Genomic DNA, 14,207 nt, shown 5'->3' on the forward strand with positions numbered 1-14,207 from the left:
TTCCCCCCATAGTTTTACAGTCAGGGTAAATTAGGACCTTTCTACCCAATTACTGTTTTTATTTATTGCACTAATTTGTACTTCACACAATCCAGATAGCTATGGAGCCCCCTTTTATTTACTTTTCTCCTTGAGAAACTGCCAGGATCTTTTTCTCAGTAAGGAAGTCTCTGCTTCTTGGGAAAGAGGATAGATGATGTTCCAGTAAAAGATTTTAATTAAAAGAACACTATTATAGCAGAGATCCCAAGAGACTTTGTATGTGTCGATTTAAAGCAACCCCATGAATTTCACAGGATTTTGTTAGGCAAGAAGGTGGTTTTGCCAGTTCCTTCCTCCATAATATAGCCTCCAGCAACTAGTAGCATAGGAAGACATAAAAATAGCTAGCCCCTGGTGTCTGCTGATTCTGCACCCATGGATTCAACCATCCATGGCTTGAAAATTAGTTTTAAAACTCCAAAAGCAAACACTGACTTTGCCATTTTATATAAGGGATACCATTTTACTACACCACTGTTTATAATGGGAAATGCGCATCCATAAATTTTGGGGTACTCCAAATGTATCTTATAAGGATGGCTGATCCAGTGTGGTTCCAATACAACATCATTATATCTCTTAAATTGGGACCCAGATCTTGAATCTCAAGATCTCAATGTGTGTATGGGGGAGGGGGAGGGGGAGGAAGCTCAGGGTGAGAGCACTGCCTTGAAATAATAACTGTGTGGTGCTGACTTGTATTGCTACAGGCTGGTTCAGACCACTGCTGCAGATGATCCAGAAATTTCTTCTCTTCCTCTTTCATTTATTAGAATTGAGTTTCTGTTTTTGAATGTCATGCGCTGAGTAGTTCTGGTTGATGCTTAATATGTTATGCTTTAATCTATCATTGGCCCAAACCTTCAGCACATTACCAGTCAAAATTCCTTTATCTGAGGTTTAGACTGTGAAATTTCAGGGACTGAGATGTTCCTGACTAAGCTATCCTAATCGACAGTTATGTTATTGTTTTTTTTTAAAAGTATGATACACTGAGTGTCATACTAATAGAAGTGCTTGACTTCTTGAATTGTGTCAAGTACAGTGGAACCTCTACTTAAGAGTTTTGTAACTTAAGAGCATTTTGAGTTAAGAGCTGTCAATCAGCCCAGATTTTACTTTGATATAAGAGACACATTTTGAGTTAAGAGCTAGTGCCAGAGGGAGCACTAGCTCCAGAAAGAGCACTAACACGAGAGTACAGAGCTATAGAGCTTCAAGGGAGCAGTCTCTGTGCCTTGTGCTCTTGTCTGCTTTGGAAGATTGCTGTCTGCTTTGTTCTTTCCTGCTTTGAGGAACTTTGGATCAGTTGAAATTCCAGGAATTTTTTTATTCCTGGAATTTTGGCTCCATGAAGAGAGGGAGAGGGAGAGAAAGCAAGAGGAGGCTGGAGGCTGGAAAGAGTATGTAGGAAGAGTATGAAAAAAATTGATGCTTCAACCTCTTCACTTTGTACTTTATGCTTCCTTGCCACAACTTTATGCGTCTACGATTTTAAAGTTTATTTTTCATTTTTTATTGTTTCATGTGAATATGCATTTTATATATTGTTATTTATAAGGTACCTTTTTAAAATTTAAAGACATGTAACAAAAAAACTGGGGGGGGGGGTTCAGGGGGCCAGAATGGACTGATAGCATTTCAATGGGAAATTCACTTTAAGATAAGAGTATTTTGAGTTAAGAGCTCAAACCAAATAAACTCTTAAGTCAAGACATCACTATTGCCATTTGAGTCAACTTGCGTAATGTAAAATCTTACAGAAATGGGCACATGATGGACAGGACAGGAACCACCTGCCACCTGCCAATCCTCTCTATAACCATTTTGTCCAGCTGAACAAAATGGGAAACACTTAGCCAAACAAAAGGAGCCTGTTGCAATCTGATGGCTACATTTTAAAAAACAGAACATGTTTTTCAAGCTACACCGTGTAAAATTCAACATTATTCAAATAGGTTTCTTCTAAGGTAAGGAACATTCATCCCAATTTCTTCCTTACATCTTTCAAAATATGCTTTCTGCTGCTCTAAATCAGATTTGTCTTCTGTCCGCTGACAAAAACCATTCAGCTAATTAACTGTATACATCCAAGTACTGAATTCAAAAGAAGGTTTAATTAGATACAATCAAATATAATTTCAGTATTTTTATGTCTCAAGATTTATGATGCACTAGTCTGGAACATTTTGATTTAAAACAATAATTAAACTGCCAAACATATCATGAGTTGCAATATTTCAATTCTCTATCATTATTCAAGGTCTGCTAAAGTTTGAAACTGATACTAGTGCAATGTTTCATGTTTAAGAAATAGTCATCCACAGTCATAATTGATCCTGGAACTGACTGTCAATATCCTTCTCCATTTTGGAAACTTCCCGTGACAATTCAATTGTACTTATAAAGATCTAAGGATCATTAATGGGCACTCCAGCCCTTATGAGCTCTGGATTCCTGAGGAATTTGGGGCATGTTTGTTCAATCTCTCATCACCCATTCCCCATCTATTACCAGGTTATAATGTATTTCTTTTTAAACTTTTATGAATATAAGGTTATTAAACGATAGCTTGAAAGAGATAAGCTAAAAAATTGTGAAGTCAAACTGCTGCTAGACACAAGAAGGGACTTGCCACAGATCTAAGCAGCATCCTGCCGTGAGTTCAGCCACTGTTATGTGAGATACCATTTACAGAAGATACATTTCTTTCAACACCAACATAATATAAACACACATGGTAGTTTTTAACCATGTAAATGTTATAGCTCTGTGTTGTAGAAAAGATGTAGTAATTTAAAAAGGCATATATATTGCAATGGTCAATTCCTGAAACTCAAAGACAAAGCCCAACATTTTGACTGCAATGTCACACCATTTTGTCAAATGCTCCTTAATACAAAAATTCACAAAATGTTACAATAGATTTGGTCACACATTTAATCCTCTACTGAACCATTAAATATTTTATATGTTCATTTCTGGTCTTGGAACAACCAAGAAAAGTAAAAAGGCAATTAATAAAACACAGCTCTTAGTAACATTCTTGAGGGTATATCTACAATGTAGAACTAATGCAATTTGACACTGTAATTGCCATGGTGTAATGCTATGGAATAATGGATGTTGTAGTTTTACAAAGCCTTTATCCGTCTCCAGTAAAGAGTGATGGTGCATCACAAACTACAAATCCCAGGATTCTAAAACACTGACCCATGGCAGATATATATATATTTGCTTTTTAGCATTGTCTTTTCAGAGGTAGACTATTTGAATTAACTGAATTAAAAACAATAGAAATAATTGGATCCAAAAACTACTTAATCACAGACCAATATACGCTCTCAACAGCAACAGCAATAAATACACATAATCATTCAAAAGAGCAGCTTTATCTTCTGGTGCACTTCCATTCCAATTGTCTACATCTTTTACTGTTTTGAAGACAGTAAAAAAGAAAGTTTTTGCTATACAAAAATCACATTTTATTTTCTGTTACTGTGCCAGAAATAACAAGGTGGCCTTTGTGTTTTGTACCTACACTGCTACAGCTGCCACAATGCTAACCAAACATGGCAAACAATAAAAGCGACAGAGCTAGTTGCTCACCATGTTAGTAGCAGCCTCCATCGAGAGATGCTCACTTGCAGAAAACTGTTCTGTGCTAATAGTTCAACGCAGAAGGAAAATGAGGCAGGCACACAGATAAGAGGCAGATATTTATCTGTACCAGCGTTTGGAAATGAATAGCCATTCACATCTGCAGGATGAAGTTAATATACACACGCTGATGTGATCCGAGCAGATAAGTCTACCTGAATTATTTCCAATTTCGCTCGGACACTATGCATTTAGAGGGAGAGCAGCAGATCTTTCCACGGTTGGCATTTTGTGCTTCTCTGCACTGTGAAAGTACAAGTTAGGTTATGCATATGGAAGCTGCTATACTCTAATGTGCCTTGGCATCCCACATAGGTGAGCAGAGGGGAGGCTGAATTTTGCATGACCTACTTCTGTTTCCATAAAGTATGGCACACTGACATACTTTAATTTGCAACGGCAGAGTATATACCATGGTTTAGATGATTGGGGACAAGTTCTGATCTGGCAGGCTGGGTTGGGAGAATCTCGCTCCATTCAGAATTTATGAGTCTGGATGTCCAGAGCAAATTGTGGGTTGTTCAAATAGGAAACATTCTCTTAGTCAGACCATTTGATACAAGGGAAAGAAAACTATGGCAGCCAGAGAATAGTTACCATTCCCGATTCTGAGTCTGAGCAAATGCCAAAAGAAACAACTGTGAATCTGTCCTGAAATAGCTGAATAAGACTGGAGAGAGTTTAAAATGTCACTTCTACAAGATTATTGCCTCAGCACATTGTAGGGTCTGGTTGCTAAGCAAAAACCCATTCATAAGCCTCCTGCAACAAGGCTATCACAAACACAAAGTTAAGACTGAAAATCAGAATTTTGTCAATACAGATGCAAACTATTTCTTTATTAGAGTCATTTTCTGAAAGTTTTTCAGAAGCTGGAGCATTATTAATACCAATTGTAAATTCTTCAGTATAATAGTATGTGTGTTGCCTGTGAACTTACGGTGATCCTTAGCAGGCCTGTGGCCAGAAAAAAATGTCATTTTTTTGTGAATTATGAAAAGTAGGTCCATAACACAAAATAATGTAAAATCTATGACTTATTGTATATATTTTATATAGATTTAATAAACTCAGATTTCTACAAAGTTTCAAGTCTAACACCCCTCCCCGCGAAAATGGCTCTTAAATGGTAAGTTAGTGGTTACAAAAGAATACCACAATGTCAAGGTCAAGCCAGTCACTTCAAGGATACCATCCATCCATCTTGCCCTTGGTCGACCCCTCTTCTTTTTTCCTTCCATTTCCCCCAGCATCACTGTCTTCTCCAAGCTTTCCTGTCTTCTCATGATGTGGCCAAAGTACTTCCATCTTCTAATATCCTTCTGGAATATGGACTGGTTTGATCTTCTCATGGTCCAAGGCACTCTCAGAATTTTCCTTCAACAGCACAGTTCAAAAACATCTGTCTTCCTTCGCTCAGCCTTCCTTATGGTCCAGCTCTCGCATCCATAGGTTTCAGGGAATACCGTTGCTTTAACTATGCACAAAAATTGCTACTCATAGATATTAATGCATTTTCCAAATCACTTTGTGTGGGTGATATATAACATCTTTATTTTTACACAGGACAGATTTTTTTGTGACAGGTAGCTTTTAGTAATGGATTATTTTATTAGTAGCTTTATGAATAATTTCATTTAAATTTACTGTTTGGGTACCCTAAGCTTATGAGATAACGAGAACAAAAGAGCAACCTTATCCTATTGTCTTGGACAAAAGAATTCACTTATATCCCATCCAGAAACTACTACAGAATCACTGGTACTTCAAACTGGTACTTTACAGAGAGGATGGAAAAGCCATAACCAGAAAAAAATGTGCTGCCTAATTTAGAACTGCAGCCATCTGTTATTATTTCAAATTGTTTATGCTATTTGGATTCCAAAAGTTAAGGCCAATGAACAGCACGGGAAGATGTCTGTTCCCTAGCTACCTGGCCAACTCTTTTGATAGGAAGAAAAGAAAAACTCAAATTCTTTCTTTTGAGGTAGCTTCACAGCTGCAGAACTACAGAGAATTGCTTTCTGTGCCATTTCATGATTAAGCATCAGAGGACAAAGCATCACATTGATGTGTGACACGAATAGAAACAGAAGTCTATTTATTTGTAAAGAAAAGGGGGGATTTTCTCTTTGCTCCCTTGTACATACATGCCTCACTTTACTTCCCCATCTGTACTAGTACATATTAAATGCTTCACCCACTGGGTAAAAGCTTATGAAGAAATTGCTGTATCCTGCACAGTAATCATAAATGTATTCTGCAAAATTTGATCTTAGCTGAATCATAAAAATGGCACTGTATCCACAACCAAGTGGAGAGTGTTGGCAAGGTCTGTGGAACTGCAATACATCCTCAAGTAGAAAAATATTTTCTGCAAAGGGTGGCGAAGAAGGAATATCTATGGATTGAACAAAGTGGCTCTTGTGTGCATGTGAACGGGATGGAGATGAAAAACGAGTGGAGGGACGAATGCTGTGCTGTCTTTGTTTTGCATATGATGTAGCTATAAAATTGGCAAAAAGGGTAAGAGGGAGAAAAAAATCATACCCTGTCTCCATTATCACAACCTTGTCCATGCTGCCTAGCACAGTTGTGGAGAGAAGCCTGTTGGGATCAGACCCCATTACATGCTGTGAGAAATTTGCCACACACTTTGAAGAGAAAGATACTTGCCTTTACTTGCTCAGAGCTTGACCCCAGATATGTCAGAGTTTGTGGGCACGTCTACACCGAACACTTAGTGCAAAGGGCAGCCAAACTATGCATGGAGCTGATCTGGTTTAACATGGGGCAAAGCTGTGGAATGAAGCCTTGACCCACATTAACAAAAGCTGTGGGATGCTCCAAATTTTGTCCCAGAATTTGGAGTGAACCTCAAGTTCCATGTAAAGATGGGATTAGCCGCAACTGTTTACACAGCCAATCCTGTGTTTCCTGGGTTTTGACTCCCATTATCCTTGTTGCAAACCATTACCAGCACAACATGATGCTTTTGGTCACCTGGAGTAATGCCTGGAGTAATGTTGGCTGGAACTTATTAGGGTTGCTTGGTTTCGTTTTCAGTCCTCAATTGGTTTTCTTAATGACATCAGCCTCCAGCCTTTAAGGTCTGAAAGCAGAAGTGGATCTTTTCCAACTCCCTCGGCTCCACGGTGAAAAGAGTCTTTGCTGTATTGATCTCCTTCTCGCTCTGTGCTTTGGAGAGAGAACCCTGCAACACTCTTAATTAGCATGACTGTGTTGTATTCTGCACCCTGACCCACTTTTGAGACCCTTTTTCCTTTTTAAAAACAACAATAACCACAACAACACTGAGATTTAAAAGTTTATCCTAAATCTCCAAGGAGAAGCAGAAATAGGACAACAGTTCTCAGAACCAGATAAGTTCAGATATGCAAGAATGATTTTTTCATACTAAAGACATAATTATTTGTGGAGGCTGACTTGTGTTCCTACAATGGACTTGAGGAAAAATTACAATTGCCCTTCATGGAAGAATCTATTCATACCCATTTATGAACTGAACCAGAACATTTCAATTATCTTGTTTACATATAAACTAAAGCTGCCAAATGTTGATCCCAAAAATATTGGTTTCCTATGGGTTGGCAGGGGAAGTGGTTTCTGTGGTGGTACCTAACAAATCAAGAAAAGTCCAGGAGGAGTCTGATATGAACTGAGAAAATTGTTTCCAATATTTGTGGAATGATGGGAACATTTGAATTTGGGGAAAGTGTAACGGGGTCCCCTTAGTTTTGCCTGCCATGTTGGTTATCCATTTGCAAAACATCGCTGTTCTGCCCCCATGCTATCTTAACTACTTGGAAGGTGAACTGGCTGTGCAGGGAACAGATCAGAGACTATATAGTTGAATCAAACAAGAATAATAGAATCATAGAAACATACAATCATAGAGTTGGAAGAGACCTCATGGGCCATCTAGTCCAACCCCCTGCCAAGAATTTATTAATTGACAAGAATTTTAGACTCTCTCCTCCTGAGTCTCACTACAAAGCCTTTATGCGTGACCACATCTCTGTATACGAACCCACACGATCTCTTCATTCATCAGGAGAGGCCCTGCTCTCGATCCCACTGGCAACGCAGGCGCGATTGGTGGGACGAGAGAGAGGGCCTTTTCAGTGGTGGCCCCTCGACTCTGGAACTCACTCCCTAAGGACATCAGGCAGGCCCCAACTCTGGCAGTCTTCAGGAGGAGCTTGAAGACGTGGTTGTTCCTGTGTGCCTTCCTAGAATAATGATCCCATAGCACTTTGTCCCTCCAAAGCACTTTATACTTTTAGGTCTGCTCGTATGTCTCCTACAAACACCACTATCACCTTTTCGTCCATGCCTCAGCACTATTCCAATTTTAATTTTTACATTTGGCCTTCCCACAGTTTTAACTGTATGTTGTCTTATTGATAATGTTATATGTTTATCGTTTATGTTCTATTTTAATTGCTTGTATTGTTGTGATTATTGCCTGTATTGTTGTGTTTGGGCTCGACCTCATGTAAGCCGCACCGAGTCCCTTGGGAGATGGTAGCGGGGTACAAATAAAGTGCTATTATTATTATTATTATTATTATTATTATTATTATTATTATATGAGGAGAGGGAAAGTCTCCGAAAGATAGAAACAGTTTTGGCCAAACGGAGGCTCTTGAATCTTTACTCCTTCTATTGTCTCTTTCTTGTGTGATGTTCAACTGTCTCTAAGATGGTCTTAATGCTTAATTCTGACTGGACTTGAAGACAACTCTGACTAGACATGAATGCAGCTCCGACTGGATGTGCTATTTTGTTGACTTTCCAACCTTCCTCTCTCTTCACCTTCTAGTCACCAAAAAAGGCTGACTCAGAAATGCGCTGCCTGAGGCTCCGTCCTTAAGGGGATTCTTAAAGGGGCAGGGCAACTGAGGCTTCAAAGGGAAAGAGGCTATCTAGACTTACCCCCCACAAAACTATACACAAAATGCTAATTCTCTCTATCTAAAAAGGGCTGAAATAGGGGAAAACAATCAAAGTGATTGTGGAGGCACAACAATTGCCATGTGGACCCATATCACAGAGAGACAAACTGTAATGTTCAAAACTATTGACAAAGTCGTGAATTCCTGAATACAAAACAAAATATATTTGCTGCTCCCCAAACATAAGACACTCATTCCAACCCACACTTTTCATCAGTCTGAGAAATTATATATTCAGATTATTCCAATACGCATTGTTTTTCACCTCATATCACTAGTACACTAATCACTCACAGAAGAAACTTTATCTTGTCCATTTAAGGATCGGATTCCCCTCCACACATACACACACTTCTTGCTTTGCTTTCTCAACATGCTGTGAATTGTCCTAGATACCTCTATAACATTGTTCTTCATAACTGACATAGCTCATTTGAGAAAAATACAAAGATTTTATACCAAAACACCAAATTGGATATCTCCACAAGAAGCAGACCAAAGAAGAGAGACAGCACAAGATAAATGGCTAACATATAAGGATATCTTTAAAAAAACAGAATAAGGAGTACATAATGAAAATACAAGAAGAACTAAGCATGGTAGATGAAGTAATATCCTGATTCCAATACAGACAAATTAGAGAATATTATACGAAAGACAAAAAATAGGATTTATGGATAAAGGAACTTTTTGGAACACGATACTGATATCAGAAAACAAGACAATAACAAAAATATATAAGAAGCTATTAGAATGGTCTACTGAAACAGAGCTAATTGAAGATTGTTTGGTTAAGTGGGCAGCAAATATTGGACATGCAATATAATTAGAAGATTGGGAGAAAATCTGAAATAAAAAAATCAAATACACATATGCATTTGACTTAAAAGAAAACTGGTTAAAAATGATGTACAGATGGTACATCAAACCTCAGAAATTGGCCAAATGTTACCCAAAAACAAATGATAAATGTTGGAAGGGCGAAGAACAAACCGGCTTCTTCTTCCATATGTGGTGGACCTGTAAAATTGCCAAATCATATTGGAAGAATATCCACGAAAAAAATAGAAAAGATTTTAGACATAAAGCTAGAATTTAAACCAGAATATTTTCTCTTAGGAGTAATAGATTTCAAAGTGGACTTAAATAAGGACAAACTCTTTATCTAGTGATGGCAGCCAGTATAAACTATGCTAGACTATGGAGAACGAAAGAACATTGGCTAATGAAAATCCTAGAGATTATGAACATGGACAAATTAACCCAACGGATGAATATAAAGCAGAATATTAAAATACCCAGGATAAACTGGACACCAATAAAGAAATTTATGATACAAGAAAACTTGAAATGGATGATAGAGATAAGATAAATTTTAATAAGAAATGCTCTTAGCAGAGACTATGTAATGAAGCTTGCCAAACAATCAAGAGCGATCTAACGACTAAAGACGATTAAATCCAAGGCGAAGAAGATTGGAAGTCGAACTAAACCCCCTACCCAAATCCCAACCCCAAGTTTCGGGTGTGGGTTCTTTCTCTCTCTCTCTCTCTCCTTTTTCTTCTATTGGCCATATCTTTATATTTTCCTACTTTTCTATACAAACTAAATGTTCCCCCTCTTTTATTGTATCTGAAAAACTTAATAAAATATATTTAAAAGATAGCTTACCTAGCTCTACTCTACCCGATTCCTCTATCTGGCCACTATTTCAGGACGAATTCAGCTTCAGCATCCTTTCTTCTTCCACTCCATCAGGTCTTTCCCATCACTCTTCTCTCATTCCTCAAACTCTCCTTCACCAAAAATAAAAAATGACTTAAAGGCACACAACACTCATAAAAAAAAGTTTCTTCTCATTCCTCTCTCTTTTTTGCTGGTTCTTCTATTCTCACAAACTGCAGAACACCACAAAAAGAAGGGTAGCCCTTCTATTTTTCAGATGGAGTCAGAACACATTCAGTAAGAAGTACAGGTTGCTACTGAATGTACAACATTGAGTATCCTTTATCAACAATTCCAAAATGCAAAATGCTCAATTTGCCCATTTGCATGGCTTTGAGATAATGATTTTTGCTTTCTAAAATTTCAATGTGCACAAACTTTGTTTCATGCATAAAATTATGAAAAATGTTGTATACAAATTACTTGCATGCTATGCATATAAAACAAATGGCTTTAATACTCAAACTTAGGGTTCAGTTTCCAACATTTTCATCCCATTATGTATATCGAAGCATTCCAACAAAAAAAACCCCCCTGAAATATGGGACATTTTTAGTGCCAAGAATTTTGAATGAGGGATACTCAATCTTTAATAAGCAAAACAAGTAGAAACCTTGTTACAGTGTGCTGAGAGAAGTAGTGAATTACAGCTAGGCACAATAATAATATTTTTGACTTGATATTACAAAAAGAGTTGTGTACAAAATTTGTACAAAAACATGTCTAACCTAGAATCATAGAATCATAGTTGGAAGAGACTTCATGGGCCATCCAGTCTAACCCCCTGCCAAGAAGCAGGAATATTGCATTCAAAGCACCCTTGACAGATGGCCATCCAGCCTCTGTTTAAAAGCTTCCAAAGAAAGAGCCTCCACCACACTCCAGGGCAGAGAGTTCCACTGCTGAACAGCTCTCACAGTCAGGAAGTTCTTCCTCATGTTCAAATGGAATCTCCTTTCTTGTAGTTTGAAGTCATTGTTCCATTGTGTCCTAGTCTCCAGGGAAGCAGAAAACAAGCTTGCTCCCTCCTCCCTGTGATTTCCTCTCACATATTTATACATGGCTATCATATCTCCTCTCAGCCTTCTCTTCTTCAGGCTAAACATGCCCAACTCCTTAAGCCTGTACTTGTACAAGTAATATGTTGATCCTATGCTCTGGATATGAGTTCTCTTTTTGTTAGAATTGCAACTATATCACTTTTTTAAAGGTAAATATAATGGTATCTGACCTAACTATACTACCTCTTTTTTCCTTCACCTTTTAACAACCATCATACATCTTAGCGCTTTATTATTATTTATTTAAAGCATTTATATTCCACCCTTCTCACCCCAAAGAGGACTCAGGGTAGAGCACAACATTCAAACGGCAAACATTTAATGCCAGGATATAACTATATACATAAATAAACATTAAAATCACTTATCCCAACGTTAAAATCCTCTGTTTAAAACTGTCTCAAAAATCTATTATCAAATATGGTTGGCATACTAAGATTTCCTATGGCTGCCTCATTGCACAGTCCCAAAGGCATCCACTGGCCTAAAAACTGTTTCCCACAAACTGACTAAAGACATCTCTTTGTCGCTCTGTTTACTGATTTCTTTCAGTCATACACACATGCCTCTGTTCTCCAGTTCTAGGGAGTTATCACAACAATGGTATTTGTCTTCCATAGAACTGAGAGCTTGTCAGGTTCATATTAGCCTTGAATGCAGTTGTTAATGCAGTCAGATAAAATTAAAGCATCATGCCTCCTTCAAAATAAAGGAACACAAAGCAGCTGCAGCTAAAATATAAAGCAAATGTTGAGGGGGGGGGGGGGGGGTGAGGAGAGAGCTTTCTATTATGTTTTCAGTGTTAGCAGTAAGTGCAACATCATTCTGAGTCATCCTGAATTGCAAAGTCTTCTAAAACTGACATGGTCTCATCTTAAGCCAAGAAAGCATAGCATACAATAATATAATTTACCAATAGTGATATTAAGTAAACATAGCTTTTCAAATAGTCTACTAGCCCATATGTCACACAGTATTTGCAGGCATCATAAAGAGCAGCCCATGTACATTGGCACAGTTCTAATCCAGTGTGTCCTTTATGCTCCCAATCTGCCTTGAGGAATACTGCATGTCCTTTCTGACAGATGATGAATAAGAGAGGCCACTGATGCATCTGTCCTCATTGCCTTTAAACCTATCAGTGTCACCTGCTAATTAACACGCTGGGTGGCAGACGTGCTCTGAGCAAAGGGATCAAGAACTGGATAATCAGAGGCATTGATCTCTGAACTGTGCTGTGGCGGGGGGAGCCCACCCAGTTACCCAAGCAACATGACCACCAATCCCAAGACAACTCAGGACTACACAGTTCTCAGGAATATATCTTTATACAATTGGAATCATCTCAGCATGGCACTACATTTCTGTGATAGTGGAATTGTGTGCTCTGTGAGGCAAGAGACTGCGCTGATGGTAGCAGTGGAGCTAGTAGGTGTTGGGAATCAGCTTGTGTTTGTGTTCGAGGATGATCATGATGCTTCTGATGTGGACAATGCTGTGGGCATTTTTTAATTTTTTAAATATATTTTCATGTTCTACTCAAAGATGTTTCAAAAGATGATGGTTGTATTTTACTCAAGCCATGTGGATATTTTTGTTTCTTTTTTTTAAAAAAAACATAATTTAGTGTGCTCTTAGACCTGAAAAGGATACTGCACCCTTTGACAGTGAGCCAAATGAAAAGTTGGGAGAAAGCAATCCCACAAATTTATGAAACACCTTTTCTCAGTTAAAAGAGGTATGCATGTAGTATTTCTACAATTTCCCCCATTTACTGGTTAAATATTATTCACTAAAGTTTAAAATTATTAGTGTATGACTTGTTCTTTTATTCTAGTTTTGTTTATTTGCGCTTCCTGCTAGTAATTTGTGATTTTCAGTACATCAGCTTCTGTAATCTGCAGATGCTTTTTCTGTGTCATGATTTATGATTATAACAATTGCTTGAGGGCTTTATTTTGACGATTGACATTCTTATAGAATTTATTACAGTTGATACCTTGTGGACTGCAATATTAAAACAAAACACATGCACTGTGAAGCAATCAATCAATATGACTTGGCCAAGAGTATTAGAAATTATTGAACCTGACATAAAAGTATCTAGCCACACACACAAACATACTTTCACTGTTTTGTTTTAGGAAATACTATCAAAATCCTCAACAGTTATTCTACACTACAGAATTATATAATCCATGTAATTGATTGTGTAATCTAAGGAGAAATCATGTGATTTCCACAGGCAAGAGGAAATTCTATACTGCTTGGAATTCAAACAGATCATACTTTGGCACCCACACATCTGCCAGACCTAGATCATTAGCAGTGGTCTGTATATCGTCAGGAGGAGTATGTATAATTAGAATATGGGGACAAACCTGAAATTAGAACTGCAGAACAAATAGGAAATCAGGACTGAGAACATGATCAGACATTCCAGAGTTCAAGCTGTCTGGATAAAAGTCTTAGCTGGAAAGGGAAGTCCTTTACCCTGCTTTCTGTCAGAAGGAGACAGATCCAGGTAAGGTGCCATAACATTATTTCTGAATAGATTACAGTTATATGGTTTGCTACAGGAGGCAGTGATTAGCCATTCTTAATTATCAAACCAATCACAAAACTGCTGTTAAGACATGTTGATTTTGTATGCTAAACCGGTTTTTTAGATCACAGGGTCTAATTACATTAGATTTGTCTTTGAACACATGCTAGTTTAACTGAAGCCTGGTATGGATAA

At 37.8% G+C, this 14,207-nt stretch overlaps 1 protein-coding gene across 7 annotated transcripts in view; it reads right to left on the reverse strand.

Annotated features, from left to right (window-relative positions):
* Window positions 1-14,207, reverse strand: part of TBL1X (transducin beta like 1 X-linked) — a 178,075-nt gene that overhangs the window by 53,221 nt on the left and 110,647 nt on the right. For 2 of the 7 annotated variants that reach the window (XM_060769927.2, XM_060769925.2), the window contains one exon: window positions 10,353-10,477. The exons of 4 other annotated variants lie outside the window; for them this stretch is intronic. The gene's annotated coding sequence lies outside the window, so the exon portion shown is untranslated. Of the gene's footprint in view, window positions 1-6,705; window positions 7,006-10,352; window positions 10,478-14,207 lie in introns of those variants that run through there. One more of the 7 variants, XM_060769929.2, reaches the window with a different exon arrangement.

This window comes from Anolis sagrei, chromosome 3 (genome assembly GCF_037176765.1).
Source record: "Anolis sagrei isolate rAnoSag1 chromosome 3, rAnoSag1.mat, whole genome shotgun sequence".
In the NCBI taxonomy this organism is placed as follows: Eukaryota; Metazoa; Chordata; class Lepidosauria; order Squamata; family Dactyloidae; genus Anolis; species Anolis sagrei.